This window comes from Chionomys nivalis, chromosome 10 (assembly GCF_950005125.1).
Source record: "Chionomys nivalis chromosome 10, mChiNiv1.1, whole genome shotgun sequence".
Lineage (NCBI taxonomy): Eukaryota > Metazoa > Chordata > Mammalia > Rodentia > Cricetidae > Chionomys > Chionomys nivalis.
In genome coordinates, this window is record NC_080095.1 from 11,835,904 (window position 1) to 11,858,647 (window position 22,744).

The 22,744-nt window shown below is 38.5% G+C and overlaps 1 pseudogene; it reads left to right on the forward strand.

The window, feature by feature from the left end:
- Positions 1-17,688: 17,688 nt before the first annotated feature.
- LOC130882867 (Ig heavy chain V region RF-like) lies at positions 17,689-18,218 on the forward strand (annotated as a pseudogene).
- Positions 18,219-22,744: the final 4,526 nt, after the last annotated feature.

Sequence of the window (22,744 nt, forward strand, 5' to 3'; positions counted from 1 at the left end):
GGAGGATGTGGATGCTGGGTCCTATTTGTAGGCTTTATCAGAGAAGACTATGCTGTAAATATTGGGCTGCAGTTTGGTCAAGGTTAGGCAACAGTTATTATGTATTCCTGGTTTTCAGGCAGTTTAGAGACATTACTGTTTATTCACATGCTACAAAATTATCCAGAAAATTTGAAATATGATGTTTGGATTTTCATTGCTAGAATACATTCTGTTTTTATTAGACTGGCAAGATACAACATTTTGTGGTTATACATTTTGTAACTGCCAACCCCTCACTTTTCTCAACAAGGAAGCTTCTGCATGTTTTAAGGTAACATGATTTTAATGATTCTTGATTTGTCACCTAAAATATATTTCAAACTGTTAATTTTTGCCATGTTCACTTTAATTTTATCATCTTCTTTTCTTCCATGTATATAAAAATAAAAACTTGTTCTTTTAACACCTTCACAGTGACTACACCTATAGCTGCTGTAGTTTCAGAAAGTAATTGTCACTCCACAGTTACTAACCAGTCCATGCCTGAGTCAATCAGATCCAAACCTGGTCCTTCCATAAAATGTAGTTTGTAATGAAATATCTAATGTTCTATTTTCCAATAAAGACACAGAAGCCAGAAGCTGGGCTGGCAACTCACTAGCTCAGAGAATTGAGGAGCTGACATTTCCTCTTCATCATGGTCTCAGAATTGAGAGCATCCTACTACTCCATCAACTCAAAAATTAGAGACACAGTCAAAGTCACCTCTTCCATCTTCCTTTGAATCTTTATCTGTGCAAATATAATTCAGTTCACAAATTCTGAGTCACCATCAGCAGGAACACCTCAAAGAGAGAAGTTTTCTTAAATTGTAACACTTTGCAAACTGAGGACACAGACATGTATTACTGTGACTAGCACACAGTGGAGTAAATCCAGTGTGAGCCTGCAGAAAGCCACTCTTGAGAGAAACATGGAAACAGGATGGGATGCAAAGGACCAAGAGGAGTTCCAAGACCATTAGGGGTCACTTCAGAAGTATGGAATTTATAGACTGTGCTGCATCAATTCTTGCTTTACTTTTAAAATGTGAGGTTTCTTCTTTCAGTCAAAAAACACCAGTTGAGGTTCCTCTCATCTGTTGAAGCCTATCAAGCTTCCTATTTGTTCCCAAACTAGAACCAATGGATTATGCCCACAAATCAAATCATCTGAGCTATGCATTTGTTTCTTCTTGTCAGACAGATTGACATATAATTTTATATGTTCCATGAATTTACATATACATTTTCATTTAATTCCATTCAATACATTGTGTGTGTGTATGTAATTGTGTATTTCAAAAGGAGACTGTAAGTTAGGACACTTGTTAAATATAAGTTCATTAAATATGGTTAGGAATTTACAATAATCTGTAATTTTTTGGAAATTTTTTGTAGAAATGATGGAAAAATATTTTTAGCCTAAATTAATGTTTCACAAGATATCTTGGAAATTTAATATTCATTTTTTCTTATTCAAAACCACGAGGATGTAGAAGTATTCACTTCATTATCATTTCTGACAATTCACATTCTTATATATTTCCTTCTTGGTAAAATTTACATTTCACATCAAAATACAAAGAATGGGTTCCTCTGCAGGTGTGTCCTGAACCCTCAGATCACAAAATTCTCAGCTTCCAGTGTGCATGTTTTACAAGATGTCAGCTCTAGTCTTTGTCCCCTCTATCATCAGTTTTTATCGTAGACAGCTGTAGTGACAACAGCAGTGAGTGTTGAAGCTTTGGATAGATACAGAAGTGTCTAGATTCTTAGAATCCTGATATTAGGACGTATAACAATGAATTGTATAATTACACACAAAGCAGAAAACAGCTTATTCAGTCTCATGTTATCCAGGGTCAGGCTGAGCATCATAATGCATGACTGCTGGGGACTAGGTATGAGCAGGGAGAAAGTTTTAAACAATTTGGTTCGAACTGAAATATACCAAAGCCAATAACTAGAGGTTCTAATTCTAAGCATTTACATTATTATAAAAATATCGATGACATGATATTAAGATTCTAACACACTATCCCAAATTACTGCTCACATATCCATATCACTGTCAGTAAATTAATAAAAAATACAAGTATCTTCCTCTTAAATACAAGAGAAAAATTAAGAGTACACAGAAAGTCCCTTGAATTAGTCTGCTCTTGACTGTCTAGGGATTTTTCTAGAGAGTTATAAAGGAAGCCATAGCTAGATGTTATGAGTGCAGAATCATGGCATGCACAATCTCAAGGTCAAAAACACTGGAGTAGGTATTCTTATAACATGTGTCCTGATAGTGTGTGACTAGAACGCATAGATTCTTATGCTGTTCTTTCCTTAATTCTGTCTGACCATCAATTTGGTGTCAGTTGTAAAATAAACAATTTCGTGCAAATAACGATTTTATAAATTATGTATAAATTTTTCTGTAAATAGGTCTTATACAAATAACTGAAGAATCTGACCAGTTCCCTATTGGTCCAGAAGATGGTCCCATTATAATTGACTGACCCTGGTTCAGTAATAGCAGACATAAAAATACATTTCATCAGTGCCTGGTAGCCCCAGATTATATAATATAATATGTATAATATATATTATTTTCCCACTTTAAATAATTTTCTAACTATTCATACTATAAACTTGTTTGAGTGAGATTTTTTACATTTTTTCTTACTAGGTAAAAAATAAAATTAATGATATTTGTAAAGTATTATAATTGATAATAAGAAATCCAGGAATGGATTTGTGATTGATTAACATTATGGTTATGAATATGATAGTAGTATAATTAAAAATACAGTAAATTATTGTTTACATCTTAAATTTTTAAATATATGTAAATGGTGCTATAATTTTTAATATAAAATAAAAATTTGTAAGTTGATATTTATGAAGTAACCTCACTAGAGTATGATCTAACTGATAACCAGAGAAATGTTCATAATCCATTTATTTCTCTTCTGCCTGTATTTTTAGTAATTTATACTACTGTGTGGTGTTTGAAACTTTATTTACCATGTCCAACATTATCTTCTCACATATGTGTCCACTGTTGAGTGACTACACGATTATTGTTTGGGGGTATATCTCAGAAGATCAACTCACTCCATAGATGAACATAATATCATATTAACTGTGGTCAATATCCATACAGTTCATTGTTGGAATAATCTTCTCAATATAACTGTTTAGACATCTCAATCTACAGTGTGTAAGCCAGGGTCAACCTCCCATCAGTGTTACTTAACATGAAGTCAGTTTTCTCAGATTCCACTTGATAAGAAGTCATTTTGTCTTCTTGCTGTCTGGCTTTCACTCAAACAGTGTCTTTCAGGTTCATTCAGCTCAATGTTATATTTAGGCCTTTGAGAACAGAACTGGAGAAAACATGACAGGAAAGGCTTTCATTGCTCATCCAAGTACTGCAGAAACACTTCAGTGGTTCAGAGAACATACTGTTCTTGTAGAGGATCAACTCCAGTTACTGACAAACACAATTGACAGCTCATAACCACCTGCAATTCTTGAGGACCCAGTACCCTTTTGGACTTCTATGAACACGGTTCTACCCATAATCAGCACTATCTTGTTCATACAGAAAAATATATGTTATCAAACATAAAATATTTTCTTAAAACTTGCTTGAAGTGTTCTTTTTTTTATTAATTTATTTAATTATTAAAGATTTCTGCCTCTTCCCCGCCACCACCTCCCATTCCACCCCCTCCCCCAATCAAGTCTTCCTCCCTCCTCAGCCCAAAGAGCAAACAGGTTTCCCTGCCCTGTGGGAGGTCCAAGGATCACCCACCTCCATCCAGGTCTATTAAGGTGAGCATCCAAACTACCTAGGCTCCCACAACAGAGAAGTCGACCAATGGAATAGAATAGAAGACCCTGACTTTAGCCCACAAACCTATGAACACCTGATTTTCGATAAAGGAGCTAAAAGTATACAATGGAAAAAAGAGAGCATCTTCAACAAATTGTGCTGGCAAAACTGGAAGTCAATCTGTAGAAGAATGAAAATAGATCCGTATCTATCACCATGCACAAAACTCAAGTCCAAATGGATTAAAGACCTCAATATCAGTCTGAACACACTGAACCTGATAGAAGAGAAAGTGGGAAGTACTCTACAACACATGGGCACAGGAGAACACTTCCTACATATAACCCCAGCAGCACAAACACTAAGGACATCATTGAATAAATGGGACCTCCTGAGACTGAGAAGCTTCTGTAAAGCAAAGGACACTGTCACTAAGACAGAAAGGCAACCCACTGACTGGGAGAAGATCTTCACCAACCCCGCAACTGACAAAGGTCTGATATCCAAAATATACAAAGAACTCAAGAAATTAGACTGTAAAAGGTTAGTCAATCCAATTATAAAATGGGGCACTGAGCTGAACAGAGACTTTTCAACAGAAGAAGTTCAAATGGCCAAAAGACACTTGAAGTGTTCTTGAGTATTGTATAAGGCCTGATTCAAATGGTGATATTTCAAAAACATGTTCATTATTTTCATTAAGAAATATTGTGTTTGAATTATTACCCCCTGTTAAAGTTTAGAATACTGTTAGTGACATCCAAGAGATGGGTTTCATTTATCTTGTCAAGAAAACTTTATATTTATCACTTTTCTGAGATATGAATCCAAAGGATAACATATAAATTAGACATCACATGAGTGAGAGATGTTGTCCTCTTGGGCAAACATCTTCCTGACCTCAATCTGAATTGGGTCATTTATCTTGGCCAATGCACTTATGTAGAAGTGATTGTATCAAGACATCATCTAGGGGAAGAGATCACATCTTTATTTCTACAGAAAACAAAAAGTTGTGGATTCACCTTCAGTAGCTATAGAATTCATTGTGTCTGCCAGGTTCCAGGGAAGGGACTGGAGTAGGTCACATCCATTATCATTAGTAGTAGGTATATCTGGTGTAGGAGGTCCTTTTGTCTGTGTTTTGCTTTCATTGGTTCAATAAAGAAACTGTCTTGCTCTTTTGGTAGGGCAGAACTTAGATAGACAGAGAAGACAAAACTGAATTCTGGGAGGAAGAAAGTAGAGAGTCTCCATGGAGCTGCCAGGTCAGACACGCTAAATCTTTCCCCATAAGCACCGTACCTCATGGTGCACACAGATTAACAGAAATGGGTTAAATCAAATTGTGAGAGTTAGTCAAAAAAGGGCTAGAGCTAATGACCAAGCAGTAATTTAATTAATACAGGTTCAGTGTGATTATTTCAGGTGTAAGCTAGCAGGGTGGCCAGGACAGACCAAAGGGCCCACGCACCATGTAACATTTGGTGCTTCAATGTGCCCGACTAACTCCACATAAAACCTGAGAGGGCTTGAAAAAGAATTCTAGACACAAAGAAAAAACAGAGTTTAACACAGCTTTTTGCTGTTTGCTGGCAGGGTACTGCAGAGAGATTTCTCTGTCTCAGCAATAGTATTAGAAAAAACGCCATGCCATTTTCAAACAAGGCTTCATGGACCCAGCCTCTGGTGCAAACATTTGTGGGCCCAGATGTTTGTGTGCCTGCTCGGGATCTGAAAGAAAGTACTCTGAGACCATGTCAATGGTTCAGCGCTTCCCACCTGGGCAGGTGGCTGGATCAGGTCTACTAGGCATGCACAAGCAGGAGAGCCTGGAGGATTCCTGCTGCCCTACACAGAGATGTTTCCCGGCTGCACGATGCTCTGCATGGCAAACTTGGCTGCAACTCAGATAAAAATAGTTTATGTGCTGCATGCTCATTCTCAGAGTTAAATTGCTGAGTGCGCCTCCTACCTGGTGGCCCCAAAACTAGTACATATGGTATGTCCACCATTTTGAAAGTGGAGAGAGGTGGAACCAACATTTGGAGCAGCCTCAACCAAGCTGCTTAGGATTTTAAAAGCTCTTCAAGACAGTAGAGAAAGACAATAGGAAAGATTCAGACATAAAAGACCTATAAATGGGTCATACTGTTAGATAAACATTTGTAGGCTTGGGAGAGAGAAGAAAAAGAGTATCAAATGTCACAAAATAAAGTTAATGTTTAAAAAAAGGGTAAAGTCTTTAAAGAGAGTAAGGTAATAGAGTAAAACTAAGCCACATAAAAATGGAAAATTCACAAAGAGTCTGGATTCTATATATTATTGTGCTTTATTTATTTATATATTTTTTTGACTGTGAAGGAGCTAAGTGCAGAGAAACATTTCATGGTGTTGTCTGCTAAGCTACGCCAACATGTATATTATAAACATGGTATGACTTCACAATTTGGGTGTAAGGATATGACACTTTGGAAAAGAGGTTCTTCTTTTGTTTTCACAGAGGAGGAGACCATGTGGATTGCTTCTAGACCAATATGGTATGATAGATCACACCCTCCTGAAAGGTTGCTGTAAACACCCTCAAAAATTACTTCACTCAATTGCTGATGGAGATGAACTTAGCACACACAATATACCATGAAGGACCTGATTAATAGTGCCCCTATACAGCAAGAAAGAGTTTGGAGAGAAATAACTATGCACATATTCCCAAATAATGTTTATAAATCTTTGTTTACATTTAAAGAAGGATATGATATAGATATGAATAATTGCATAGGTATGAAGTTTACTTTACTGATATATATTTAAGGTCAATCTTGTTATAAGTATATTTCTTCTCTTGAATGAGGTATTGTGTGGTTGTGTAGTTCATTTAAAAATGTAATATATAATTAAGAAATATAGGCTAATAGATAATCTTTATAATAGCCAAGTGTGTAGTCATGTTAGCTAGATTTTCTAGATTTGCATTTCAGATAGATAGGTGTTCTTCATATACTTCAAAGACTACAGAATATGGCATTTAATGTTTTAGTAACAATTTTCTACTTCTAAAATAATAGGACCTAAAGTAACAACTAAACAAATGTGGAAAGAGATTTTACAAATCATGTATAGGATTATCTGCAAATAAATTTTCTGAAACTGAGACACCTCTTTTAAGCAAAAGACACACTCAGCAAGACAAAAAGGCAGCCTACTAAATTGGAAAAGATATTCACCAACCCCACTTCAGACAAAGTAAAGCAAATAAAACTTATGTTTTACCCGAATGAGATAGAGACCAAGACGCAGGGAAGAACTGACTCTTCTGTGGGCACCAAGATCAAATGTGAAATAATTTAGGAACCTAACAAGTTGGTTTCCCTAAACTCAGAACAGAGTCTCAGCTAGGTTTCTTGATTGAAACAATATAGAATTCAAGTTAAACAGAAAAGTTAGGCATGGTAAGGGATCCATGAATTCAGGAAGATTTTATATGCAGAATAGTCCTCAGAACAAACACAGAAGATTAAAATCAATTTTTAAAACTAAGGTATACATTATTCATATATTAGTGGAAGTGGATGGATCTTCTCAGAAGCAAAAATATTTAGAGTTTAGATATATGTTCCTTGTTAACAAGAAAAAATAACAAAGGAAGGAAGGAAATAAAAAAGAGAGAAAGAGAATTCTTACTCACTTCATTTGAGAAAACTACAGAAAGGTGAAGAAGAAGTTGGAGAAGTTGTAAGTATCTAAAGAAAGCTTGAGCATCTGTAGCAAAAGAAGGAAAGTGAAAAGAACATTCATAAGAGTCTGTGTTTCTCAAGGACTTCTAGGAAGTGATTAAAGAAATTATCCTCAAGACACCGGATTCATTGAGAATTCTCCCAGAACTGGACTTTCCTGGTACTTCTTAAGAATGCAGATTCCGTTATAAGTGAGGGGGGTTGTTCAACAAATACAGTTGCAGTCAGGATCTGTTGAAGAAAAAGCAATAACATAAGGATGTCTCCAGCATTCATGGAGACAGTACAGATTTAAAGGACCTCAATTTATGAGGGTAGGAAGACACTGCTAGTGAACCAGATGTTCATCAGAATATTGGAGTATGAGACCTTTAATGTTCTACAGTGATGAGCATTAAATACATTTTACTATTTGAAACCATTTTTTTGAGACTTCATAAAAATCTGCAACATACCTTGGATATATTCTCAATCGAAATTTTCCTTCCAATTCCCTCTCCTTGGCCCTCCGAAGGCCTTTTACTCCCAAATTCATGTCTTCTTTTTATACTCAACAAATCCAAATAGTATTGCCCATATGCCTATGAGTGTGGAGTCCCCTAATGGGCAAAGACAACACATCAATAGCTACACCTGAAAATAAAATGAATCTCCATCCCCCAGCAACCATCATTGAATGCAGAGAGTCCATTACTGTTCCCTGCTAAGAATAGAAAACTGTGTGAGCGCTTGTCCACAGACAGAACGTTTATATCAAAACTCCTGCATACCGCACTGCCCAACCCCTCCATATTCCTCCAACAAAGCACAAGGAATATCACTGAAGAGTGGGCTGAAACAATGAAAATACCATAAAATGGGGAGGAGTTCTGTGAGATGGTTACCTCTGGACATCATATGGTATTATACACATGGACTTTTATGTGATCCTTTACAAAATATGTACAAAGCCAAGCAAGTTAAATGGTCCAGCATGTAGGGGAGAGAGATGGTACATGCCACACCCACCTGAGAACCTCAATATTTTTACTTTCATAATCATTCTTCAAAATTAAAACATGTTTTAATATTTTTAAAAATTACAACACAGAAATGTTAAAAAACCAAGAGTACAAAGGTCATAGTACTATAAGGAAATCTATTATTGGTGTTTATCAAAAAGCAAATACTAAAAATGTCTTCTATACTTTTACCAATATATTAGTGCTTCTCTCAGCCTTGGTCAGTGAAGCCTCTTTCTGAAGTGTGTGATATGTAAAGTGTGGACCCATGACAGCCCTAACCCTGAAAATAAATGACTGCTGAATACTGATCCCAAAACGAACATATTATGTATGTTCTGAAGCCCAAGAAAGGTAGCAAGAGACTGCTGGAGGAATGTAATAGAGCTGGTGCTGCTTTTTAGATGCAGAGTAGCCATAACAACAATTATACACATATAACAGAAACAACTGGCTGTATATAGTCAGAAACAAGGAAATGGAAGGAAGTGATCAAAGAAAGGATGTGGGAGAGGAAAGAGGAAATAATGAAGCAGAAGTTTAGCACGGAGTCAGGGAGAGAGGGGAAGAAGGAAAGGAAAGAAGAGACATGAGAGTAGGAGGGGCCAGAAAGGGTCATCAGAAGTGAGTAGCAGAGTAAAGAGGGAAGAAGGAATGACTGATTCATAGATTAGCTTGAATTAGTTTTATCTATTTAAATCTTCATAAAATTTCTGCTTCAGCAATAAATCCCCTTTTCCTGTTTAAAATGAAATATTTTCTTTCCAGTTCCTTCCTTAAAAATATAAAGGAAATTGAGCCATTTCAATGTTGCTAAAATGCTGCTAAAGGCTTGCCTATAGGCCAATCCAATGGGGGAATTTTCTTCCAACTGAGATTTGCAGTTCCCAGATGATCATAGCTTTTTCTACATTGACAAAGTTCTAACCATCATTCTGATATAAAATATCATACTGTCATTGTAACAGGAACCATTAACTCAACATCCATGAGTTCACTAGACATGACTAAGTAAATGACTGAAGAAACTCAAGTTTAAGGAAGCACCTCTCAAATAGAAGATAATTTTAAGTAATGTGCAGCTTTATCCTGAAAGCATTCCATTTGAAAACTTATTTCTTAGTAATTTCTTCTAGAGTGTTTCATGGAGAATGGAATCCCTAGAAGCATAAGAGAACAAAATGTCAACACAAACTCTGTCTGATGTAACCAAAGGAAAAAAAAATCTTGAATAAGGGGCCACACACTAGTACTCCAAAATGGTATAAAAATATGCAATTATTTTTGTGATCTTTCACAAGATCCAAAATGCACAATGAAAAATCAGACAAACCAAAGATGAGACACACTGAGCATAATGTCTGAAAATATATAAAGAACTCAAGAAACTAGACTTTAAAATGCTAATTAACCCAATAAAAAAATGGGGCACTAAACTGAACAGAGAATTCTCAACAGAAGAAATTCAAATGGCCAAAAGACACTTAAGGTCATGCTCAACCTCCTTATCGATAAGGGAAATGCAAATTAAAACAACTTTGAGATACCATCTTACACCTGTCAGAATGGCTAAAATCAAAAACACCAATGATAGCCTTTGCTGGAGAGGTTGTGGAGAAAGGGGCACACTCATCCATTGCTGGTGGGAATGCAAACTTGTGCAACCACTTTGGAAATCAGTGTGGCGATTTCTCAGGAAATTTGGGATCAACCTACCCCAAGATCCAGTAATACCACTATTGGGAATATACCCAAGAGATGCTCTATCATATGACAAAAGTATCTGTTCAACTGTGTTCATAGCAGCATTGTTTGTAATAGCCAAAACCTGGAAACAACCTAGATGCCCTTCAATGGAGGAATGGATGAAGAAAGTGTGGAATATATACATGTTAGATTACTACTCAGCGGTAAAAAAAAAAAAAAATGACTTCTCGAATTTTGCGTGCAAATGGATGGAAATAGAAAACACTATCCTGAGTGAGGTATCCCAGACCCAAAAAGAGGAACATGGGATGTATTCACTCATAATCGGTTTCTAGCCATAAATAAAGGACATTGAGCATATAATTTTTTTTTTTTTTTGGTTTTTCGAGACAGGGTTTCTCTGTGGTTTTGGAGCCTGTCCTGGAACTAGCTCTTGTAGACCAGGCTGGTCTCGAACTCACAGAGATCCGCCTGCCTCTGCCTCCCGAGTGCTGGGATTAAAGGCGTGCGCCACCACTGCCCGGCTGAGCATATAATTTGTGATCCTAGAGAAGCTAAATAAGAAAGTGAACCCAAAGAAAATCGTATAGTCAGCCGCCTGGATAGGGGAAGTAGACAAGATTGCAGGGCAAAAACTGGAAACTTGCGGGTGAGGTGGCAAGGGGCAAAGGGGAAATGGGATGAGAAACGTGAGAAGGGGAGGATGGGAGGAGCTTGGGGGATTGGGATGGTTGGGATATAGGAAGGGTGGATACGGGAGCAGCGAAGTATATATCCTAACTAAGGGAGCCATCTTAGGGTTGGCAAGAGACTTGACTCTAGAGGGGTTCGCAGGTGTCCAGGGAGATGTCCCCAGCTGGTACCTTGGGCAACTGAGGAGAGGGAACCTGAAATGACCCTATCCTATACTGATGAATATCTTACATATCACCTTAGAACCTTCATCTGGCGATGGATCGAGGTAGAGACAGAGACTCAATTTGGAGCAACGGTCTGAGCTCTTAAGGTCCAAATGAGGAGCAGAAGGAGGGAGAACATGAGCAAGGAAATCAGGACCACGAGGGGTGCACCCCCCCACTGTGACAGTGGAACTGATTTTTTGGGAGCCCACCAAGGCCAGCTCGTCTGGGACTGAATAAGCATGGGTTGAAACTGGACTCTCTGAGCATGGCGGACAATGAAGGCTGATGAGAAGCCAAGGACAATGGCACTAGGTTTTGATCCTAATATGTGAACTGGCTTTGTGGGAGCTTAGCCTGTTTATAGGCTCACCTTCCTGGACGTAGATAGAAGACCTTCATCTTCCCGCAGGGCAGGGAATTTGGACTGCTCTTCAGTATCGAGAGGGAGGGGGAATGGTGTGGGGGGAGGAGAAGAGGAGTGGCAATGGGGGAGGAGAGTGGGGGAGGGGGCAATATTTGGGAGGAGGGGAGGGAAATGGGAAACGGGGAGCAGGTGGAAATTTTAATTAAAAAAGAATTAAAAAAAAAAAACAACAAAAAAAAACAAAGAGTGCATCCTGAACAAGGGAGACAGACCACTTACAGGGGTGGGTGCCCTTCATAGCTGGCACAGGATGGCAAGCTCCCCAGTGTTAAGACCTGTCTCCACCACTGCTACTCACATACAGAATATGCTCAGAGGGAAAAGGAACAAAACATGTGGGTGTCCAATGTGAAATAATTAGTGGATATTCTCTGGGATTTACTGACAGATTGTTTTGAGCTATTCCCTGCCATTCCCTGATGATTTACATTACCAAGGAATGGAGAAAAACCCTAAATCCCCTTTTTCTATTTTGATCTTCACAGCAAGACAAACAGTTCCCATTGTTCAAGCAAGTCCTCTTCTCCACTACTTGTCATCACTTAGGGTTCTCTGTCTTTTTATTGCTTGAGGTAACGTAATCCTGAAGACTGGCTCCATGCTATTGCTTTTTACAAGGTATCATGAAGAGCTGGCCCTCTATTCCTCACCAATGCAACAATCATATTTAGTAACCTGATTTGGCAATGTGCTTAAAATGGTAAAGAGACAAGTAAGGAAATTTAAAATTACATGGTAACAGGGACACAGACAAATAGAAAAAAAGGTACTAGGAAATATCCAAGTGTGGTGTTCCTGAGTAGGCAGGTGAATAATCTGAGACCACTTATGTGTATGAAAGTCAATCCCACGAATCTTCTCTCAGATAAAAAAATTAAAATCACATGCACTAAATGTTTGTGAGTAGCATCTTCACAAGTTGGATTTTCTAGGTGAGTGATAAAAAAATTAACTTCAATGACTGCAGAAAGGATTTTAAGTTCTCCTTAATCCTGATTTCTCATCAGGAAGAGGCTGAAGTGTGTCTTATCACAAATTCCCTCTAAACACTCTGCTGGGATTTACAGGGATATGCACTGAGGATGTGGTATCCTCTGTTGTATGCACAGCATGAATGTGGAGTCACTTAATGTTTTCCATTCAAGGTCTGCACAGTGTGGATCATACAATTTCCTATTTATATGCAAGTGGGAATCCACTGTCAGAAAAATGTTACTCATTTTCTATCACCAGGTCCTCTAAGAAACACAAGGACAATTCTAAGAAACCTGAGAAAATGTGTATAAACCTTTCCCTGTGCTTTTTTTTATCCTCTCAGGAACCTCCCTCAATGAAAAAGAAGCCCTCCTGCTTAGGCTAAATTTCAGGCCTAAATGAGTGTCCCAATCTTTTTCTCACTAAAGCATCCAGTAGGCATGGTTGTCCTGGTTCTGCTCCTCTGCATGGTGCCCTTTCCAAGCTGTAAGTGTTTCAGGGTTTTAGGAGAGGGACCCAGGTATGTCATCTGTGGGATGTATGAATCATGAAGATTGTACGTTTACCCAGGTGCCCTGTCCCAGGCACAGCTGAAGGAGTAAGCACCAGGTCTAGTACAGCCCTCACAGACCCAGTCCCTCACCTGAACTGTCTTTGGATTCTCATTAACAAGTTATGGTGTAAGTTGGGACTGTCAACCATTAGGAAAGTGTCTGAAGTAGATGTGAAGAATCTGGAGTGCTAGAAGCACAAATTATAATTCTGATCTCAAATCCCAAGTTGACATCAGTAGAGACACCTCCTGTTTCATGAGTTCTAATTGTTTTCAATGATAAAAAATCCTGAGTCAGCTATCAGGAGCAAAACCTGAAGCATCAGAAAAGCAGAGTATTCAGCCACTAGAGAGTTCTTGCCTCTACCAATGCTCAGACCAAATGGGGAAGATCCTGTCTCTACAAAGTCTCTGACTAAATTCTGTCTTTCTAAAACCTCAGACTGCCTCTCAGAGTGAATCCCCAGACTGCACCTGAGTTCTTGTCTCCTCCTCTATAATATTCTTCTCTCTCCCCATCCATATCACTTCTGTGTCTGTTTCTCTGGTGCTGAAATTAAAGGCATATGATCTTAGGTGCTGGTATCAACTTTGTGTGAGCTCTATTTCTAATTTGCACAGATTAAATCTCTTTTAGCCCAGTATAGTTTTCCACACAGAGAGATTTCTACACCTTTGTGTTCCTAGTGCTCAGATTAAAGGTTTGTGCCACCATTGCCTAGCCTCTGTAACTAACAAATATCTTAGCTCTACACTGATCTTCAGGATGCTTTACTTGTTAGATCACAAACAAAATATCACTCCACATCCTAGAGCTATGCTTTCATAAAACTGAACAATCTTCAAACTTTGGACATGTATTGTAGGGATATAGCCCCACCCATTGGGGGCGTGTTCGCCTCGGGCTAATGTTTACGGATAAATCTGCCGGGCGTGATCCCAGCAGCCCCTTTTTCTTCTTTTGCTCCGCTGTGCTCCGCGGGAACCTGTGGTCCTGTAAGTCTATTTCCTTATTAAAGCTGTATATATCTATATAATCTGTCTGCATTCATTTGAGCCACCACAATGTATTACTGTGCCAGAGAAACAGTGAAAGAACTCCAGTGTGAGCTTGGACAGAAACCTCTCTACTCAGACCAGCGTGGGATGTAGAGAGTGAACAGGTACTCCCAAAAACAGTCATCATCTGGAATATGCAGCATTTGCAACTGTTTGATGTCAAACCTTTGCTTTTTACCTTTTACACAAGGTAATCCTCTAGAGTACACTTTATTTGTCCTAGCCTCTTAATCTTGCTTTTTAAATTACACACTAATCATCTGTGTTCCCACGCAATCCTCTAAGATGTCTAATTGCTCTGTCAAACAAGTCAGCACATCATTTATATTTATATCTATATTTATATCTATATCTATATAGACAGAGATAGATAGATAAACACACACAGAGACAGACAGACAGACAGACAGACAGATAGATAGATAGATGATAGATAGGAGTCTGAAATTGTGAAACTTTGTAAGACAGCTTTGTAAGAATTTTTAATAATCTTTAATTCATCCACTTTATTTTTAAACTTGTGATAAAGCACAACATACTTGAGTTGATGTTACTTTTCAAAGTTTGCTTAAAAAATGAACCATCCACAGTTTCCTACCTCTAAACTAATAGGATCTTGACAAAAGTGTACATTTGTTGCAATTGTTGCATGATTGTGTTTTTGAAAATCTGCATTTTGGTAAAAATTAGCTTGCATGTCGAAATCACAGTTCCTCTTTACGCATATTGTGCAATCAGACCACAAAATTCTCATCCACAAATATGCACATCCCAGGAAAAATCACCTCTGGTCCCTGGTCCATCTCTCTTCAGCCCTTCCCATAGACAACTGAATTCTATGATTTTCACAGATTGTGCTTTTGTTGGTGCTTTTGTTGCATACAAAGACTCCTAGAATCATTCCTCTGCATTCTTTGTTGTTTCTAACTAGAAGAGACTGGTGTCTCATGTGTGAGCAAGAGAAGTGTCCTTCAGAGAAGCCATGTTGGCAAGGGACTCAATGTTAATAGGTCATATGCTTGGGGCAATTTAAGAAGGAAAAGAGAATCTATTCATATGAGGCTGAGGATTCTCTGGAATATCAGGCTGTGACACCAATAGTGTGTGATGAAACTTTGGAGACCACATTGATTACATTCTTAGAATATTGACAGAAGAACATATAACAGTGAATTATATAACTGCACACAATGTTGAACACAAAGGTTCCACTGTCATATTTTCCAGAGTCAATGTGAGGATCAGCATACATAAATGCTACTGAAATGGATGGACAGGGTAAAATTTTAATGAGTTTGTTAGTCCTATTCTGTATCAGAACCAATAACTCTATTCTCATCCTAAGAATTTTACTTTTGACCAAGAATACACAGAACTTTTTTGGAGAGTTTACCAATAAAAATGAAAAGGCTTCACATATTCACATTAAGGTAAATAAATTATTGAACAAATCGGCACAGGCAAAGTTTTCCCTCTGTCATAGAAAAGAAGCAGCCAATGTTTATAGAGATGCCCTTGAAATTCTCCTCTCTTTAGTATGTCCTCTGGTTTGTTCTAGATAATTTTAAAGAAAAGTTGATACCTAAAAGACGCATATATATAATCTAACACAAGAATAACTGTTCCTGCAGTATGAGCCCTTCAAGGGTATGACAGGAATAATATGTTTTCCCCCTAACTCTGGTTGATGATGGGATATTTTCACCATAGAGAACAGTAACAGCTAACCAAATATGGAAAGATATTTTACAAATCATGAATAGGATTATCTGTAATGGATTTTTTAAAAAATAAGTGAAGGATCCCAAAAATTCTGAGTTGGATGGGAAGATGGTCCCTGATAAAGTTGCCTACCAAGTTATTTGATATTTGCTTCTGAATCTATTGCTTTGAGCCTCAGTTATACATCTTTTACTATCTTTCTTTATTCTTTAGGATCTCTACATGTGATATTTTCCATCCAGCTCCTCCCTCATCTTCCAAACATGGGGCCCTACCAACCTTATTCATATTTAAGCCTAGTTAGTGTAGTCCATATCTGCATGTGTATGAACCCAAGACTGCAACACATAAAACATACCAGGGACCATATCATCAAAAAAGGGTGACTGTATCTCTTATCCAGAAAAATAAATTTCCAACTCCTCTCAGTAAGACATATGGCCAAAGAATTATCAGCCCTATCTATACCATGGTTTTGGCTGGTTTGAACCTATTTGGGTTCATATAGACAACAGCAGCCATTATGAATCCATGATTGCAATATCCATGACATGTCCAGAAGACAGCATTTCACAGCACCCCTCCCTGTGTTTCACTCTTCACATTCTTCCCACATCATCTTCATCAGTGTTCTCTGAGCCTTGGAGGAACTTGAATGATACTGGTAATCTTACATCACACAACATATGGAAGATTGGGAAGGACAGATTCTGCCTTATGGAGAGAATCCCGATTGTGTGTTTGAGACTCTGTGTGTTTGGTGCTCTGACTTCTGTTTTCTTGGCTTAGAACTAGAAAGGAAGTCAGGACAGGAAAAGACATCTTAAGTGAAGGTAAGAGGCACAGGGTATTACAGAGGTTTTTGAAAGGAAAAGTTGGGTATAATGAGAGAAAGGGGTGCGTGAGTAGAAAGCATGACAATTTGGGAAAATAAAAACAATGCCTTCTGAAAATACAAAATTGATGCAAAAGTTTAGTTACAAAAATGCATTAAATGTCCCCATTGTGCTGACTATATAAATATGCAGAAATAAAAATTGACCTAAGACAGCCTGACAACAGCCATGTGTTCCCTGGTATCGAGATGGGAAAGGGAAAGACAGAGTGGAAAGTAAAAATTGATCATAGGAAAAATTTCAGGATGCAAATAATTTAGTTCTGCAAATATAAATATGTCCCCACAGCAATCACTGTGGTGGCGCAAATGAATGTAGACAGATTATATAGATATATACAGCTTTAATAAGGAAATAAACTTACAGGACCAAAGGTTTCTGCGGTGTACCGGAAAAGCGGAGCAAAAGAAAAGGGCCTGCTGGGCTCACGCCCGGCAGATTTATCCGTAAACATTAGCCCGAGGCGAACACGCCCCCAATGGGTGGGGCTATGTCCCTACAAATCACTGAAAGGAAGACAGACAGTAATAAGAACATTTTCCATGCATATGGTAAAAAGAGAACTAAATAAAGTGTGGTGAATCCCTAACAAGGAAAATATATACACAGAGCTACATTAGTGCTTCAATTTCTAAAACTGTCCTCAGTGTATATGATGTCTTATATCTGCTCTGAGTACTGCCTTCTGCACAGGTCCAAGTACAGAGCCTGTTATGGCAGGAAGATACGTAAATAAGGCTTCTATGTGCCCATAAAATCCAGCCCTGCCCTGACCCTGCAGCTCTGGCAGAGGAGACAAGCTCTGGATTTCCATGTCCTCCCAGTCAGGGTTCAGCACCGAACACAGGTCACTCATAATGGACTTAGGGCTCATATTGGTTTCTTTTGTCCTTATTTTAAAAGGTAATTCATAAAAATGAGACACTGTGTGTTGTGTGGACACGAGAAAGAGAAAAAAAATGTCTTCGGTGACCCTTTCTAACCAGAATTCTTTGTGTTTACAGGTGTCCAGTGTGAAGTGCAATTGCTGGAGTCTGGGGGAGGCTTAGTGCAGCCTGGAAAGTTCCTGAAACTCTCCTGTGCAGCCTCTGGATTCACCTTCAATGATTATTACATGAACTGGGTCCGCCAGGCTCCTGGAAAGGGACTGGAGTTGGTCGCAGAGATTAATAAAAATGGTGGTACCACCTGGTATACCGACGCTGTGAAGGGCTAGTTCACAATCTCCAGAGACAATGCCAAGAACACTCTGTACCTGGAAATGAGCAGTCTGACGTCTGAGGACACAGCCATGTATTACTGTGCAAGAGGCACAGTGAGTGAATGTTACTGTGAGCTCAGACAAAAACGCCGCTGTGGGGAACACAGAACCAGCAGGGGGCGCTGAGACCACTTAGAGATCTGAGTCACAGAAGAGCCTGCTTAGAGAAACATGAAGTCTGCACTGCCTCTCCTTATCACACTTAGAGATTTTCTCTACAGGTATAGTGTGTAGTAATCCTTGAATGTCCAAATTATTATTTAAATTTCTGGTTCCAGTTGTGTTGTGTGTGTTTATTTATTAAAGTGTTTCTCCTTGTTTCCCTTTATCCTTCTCTTTCTATGTCCCATTCTCTCTCCCTCTCTCTCTTTACTCTCTCACTCTATCTCTCTCATTTCTCTCTCTCTCTCTCTCTCTCTCTCTCTCTCTCTGTGTGTGTGTGTGTGTGTGATGACATATGATGCATTTCTTTAAAAATACGCACCACTTTCTTTAAGACAGATTCTATCACAGGGCCTGGATCTCAACGACTGGGTAGTCTTGTATTTTACTGAATCCCAGTGATGGTTCTGACTCCACATTCCCTAAATGGTATATTGCTTGGGTGTTATACCCATTTCTTTTTTCAGTTAAGGATTCTGAATTCTGTGTTCAGAACCCACTGAAGGATTCTTCTGCAGCAAAATTTCATTTTTCACAGCCCCATTATGTTGCTTTTTCAATTTAGGATGTGCTTTTACCTGAAGAAAATGCAGATCATCACAGAGAGCAAAATGATCCTGTTCAGTGACCAGCATCAGTTCCCGATGAAGCCAAAGAAGATTGATTGTAAACCCTAGAAGATGAAGGCAGCTCAGAGACACATGTGAGTCTAGTGGACCCTGTGGTATCTGTTTATTTTCATGAGCACTACATTACCCACACAAAAACGTCTACCCCTAATTAAAACAGTGTATTTTTTAAAAAAGATCTCATTCAATGCTGTGATTTGGCCCAATGGTCTTGTTATTGTGTAGTTTATATGAGACATTGATTCAAATGGTAATATTTCAAAATACTTTTATTAAAAATACTGAGTAGACATATCAATACTCCCTGTTAAAGGTTATAACAAGATTTTTGTCATCCAAGAGAACAGTTTAAATTTTCTTTCCAAGAAAAACTCCCTTCTCTCACTTCTCTAAGATTTGAGTAAGGAGGTTAACAGATAGTTCTGGGAACTCAGAGTTGAGAGGTGATGTCCTCATGAACACAGATTGTTCTGCCCTCCATCTTCTGATTGGGATGCTTCATCTTGACCAGTGAAAGTGGGCAGAAGAGGTTACATAAAGCTAACATTTTTCATAACCACAGAAATGGATCTTAAACCCCCCAAAATTAGATGTCTGTAACCAATGATATGAGTGTTATTTACCCAAGGAGAGAATGAAACCAAGTTTATGGGAATGAAGGGGAAGGGATGCTTGTGCTGTGGAAATGGGAATGTGGTTCTATTAAGACATTATGAAAACTGCGGGGGCCCTCAGAGAATTACACAAGGTTATGTGACTTTTTTCCTCTTTTTTTTTTGGTTTTTCAAGACAGGGTTTCTCTGTGGTTTTGGAGCCTGTCCTGGAACTAGCTCTTGTAGACCAGGCTAGTCTTGAACTCACAGAGATCCGCCTGCCTCTGTCTCTCAAGTGCTGGGATTAAAGGCGTGCACCACCACCGCCCGGCCTGGTTATGTGACATTTTAATCTCACATCTGGATGAGCAGAAAACAGAAGCAGAGTTTGTGCAATTAATCAGGAAAGGAGGGAGGAGAGAAAAGAAGAAACATGAGAGTAGGAGAGGACAGACGGTTAAAGAAGTTAGAGAAAAGAAGAGAGGGTAGTGGGATAAATCAAGTAATTTACAATACATTATGAATAAGCACAGTGATTTGTTTCTAAGTAGAATAAATGACATAAGTGGAAAAAGAATATTTTCAAGTATCATGTGATGCTAATATATATATATATATATATATATATATATCTGTCCTTGTGTGTGATTTTTTTAAATCATAATTAAAATTTTTTATTTCTTTATTTTTCCATCCAAAAATTTACACTTCCTCCCCTCCTCCCGTTCCCCTCCCACTCCCCCATTCACCCTTCTTCCTCCCTCTCCCTTCTTAAGAGAGGGCAGGGAACCCTGCCCTGTGAGAAATCCAAGCTCCTCCCCTCTACATCCAGGCCTAGGAAGCTTTGCACCTAAATAGACTAAGGTCCCAAAAAGCCAATACATGCAGTAGAAAGAAGTCCCAGTGCCTTTATCAATGACTTCTCAATCAGCCCCCATTGTCAGCCATATTCAGAGTCTGGTTTGATCACATGCTCATTCAGTCCCAGTACAGCTGGATTTGGTGAGCTCCCATTAGAACAGGCACACTGTTCCAGTGGATGGACCAACCCTTCATGGTCCAGACCTCCTTGCTCATCTTCTCCCTCCTTCTGCTCCTCAACTGGACCTTGGGAAATCAGCCTATTGCTCTGATGAGGGTCTCTGTCTCTATCTTGAACAATCGCCGGACAAAGATTCTATGGTGATATTTGAGATAAACATCAGTGTGATAGTGGGGCAAGGTCAGTTCAGGCACCCTCTGTTCTGCTGTCCAAAGACCTAGCTGGGGACCTCCCTGTGGACACCTGGGATCCCCTCTAGAGCCAACCCTCTTCCCAGCCCTAAAATGACTCCCTCAAGGTAGATATCTTCTTCCCTGCTCCTATATCCACCATTCCTCCATCTCCACCATCCCACTTCCCCAAGCTCTCTCCAGTGTTTCCTTTCTCCCTTCTCACTCTGCCTCTCCGCTTCTCCCAATCCCATCCCCACTCCTAAACCTACCCCCATGCCTGGCAATCTTGTTTGCTTCCAATGTCAAGGAGGATCTATATATGTTTTTCTTTGGGTTCACCTTGTTATTGGGCTTCTCTAGGCTTAGAAAACTATAGGCATAAAGTTTGTTTACATCTTCAGTTCACTAATGAGTGAATCCATACCATATTCATCTTTTTGGGTCTGGGTTATCTCACTCAGGATAGTGTTTTCTATTTCCATCCATTTGCATGCAAAATTAAAGAAGTCATTGTTTTTTACCACTGAGTAGTACTCTAATGTGTATATATTCCACACTTTCTTTATCCATTCTTCCATTGAGGGCATCTATGTTGTTTCCAGGTTCTGGCAATAACCAATAATGCTACTATGAAGATAGCTGAACAAACGCTTTTGTAGTATGACGGGGCATCTCTTGGGTATATTCACAAGAATAGTATTGCTGGATCTTGAGGTAGATTGATTCCCAGAGATGCAGGGCTGGTGCAACATATGAAAATCTATCAATGTAATCCATTATATAAAAAAACTGAAAGAAAAAAAACCATATGACTGTTTCATTAGAGGCTGAAAAAGCATTTGACAAAATTCAACACTCTTTATGATAAAGGTTTTAGAGAGGTTAGGGATACAAGGATCATATCTAAATATAATAAAAGCAATATACAGCAAACCAACAGCTAATATCAAATTAAATAGAGAAACTAAAAGCCATTCCACTAAATTCAGGAGTAAGACAAGGCTGTCCATTCTCACCATATCTCTTCAACATTGTGCTTGAAGTTCTAACAATAGCAATAGGACAACATAAGGAGATCAAGATGATTCGAATCAGAAAGGAAGAAGTCAAACTTTCGTTATTTGCAGATGATATGATTATGTACATCAGTGACCCACAAAACTCTTCTAAAGAACTCCTATAACTGATAAATACCTTCAGTGATATGGCAGGATACAAGATCAACTCAAAAAAAAAATCAGTAGCCCTTCTATACACAAAGGATAGAAAAGCAGAGAGGGAAATCAGAGAAACTTCACCTTTCACAATAGCCACAAATAGCATAAAGTATCTTTGGGTTACACTAACCAAGGAAGTGAAATATCTATTTGACAAGAATTTTAAGGCTTTGAAGAAAGAAACTGAAGAGAACACCAGAAAATGGAAGGATCTCCCATTGTCTTGGATGGGTAGGATCAGCATAATAAAAATGGCAGTTCTACCAAAGGCAATCTATAAATTCAATGCAATCCCTATCAAAATCCCAACAAAATTCTTCACAGACCTTGAGAGAACAATAATCAACTTTATGTGAAAAAAAAAAAAAAACAGGATAGCCAAAACAATCGTATACAAAAAAGGAACTTCTGGAGGCATTACCATCTCTGACTTCAAACTCTACTACCGAGCTACAGTAATGAAAACAGCGTGGTATTGGCATAAAAACAGAGTCGTTGACAAATGGAATCAAATCAAAGACCTAAATATTAAGCAACAAACCTATGAACACCTGATATTTGACAAGGGAGCTGAAAGTATACAATGGAAGAAAGAAAGCATCTTCAACAAATGATGCTGGCAGAACTGGATGTCAACCTGTAGAAGAATGAAAATAGATCCATATCTATCACCATGCACAAAACTCAAGTCCAAATGAATTAAAGACCTCAATATAAATCGGACCACACTGAACCTGATAGAAGAGAAAATGGGAAGTAGACTGCAACAAATGAGCACAGGAGATCACCTCCTCCTTATAACCCCATTAGCACAGACAACAAAAGCAACAGTGAAT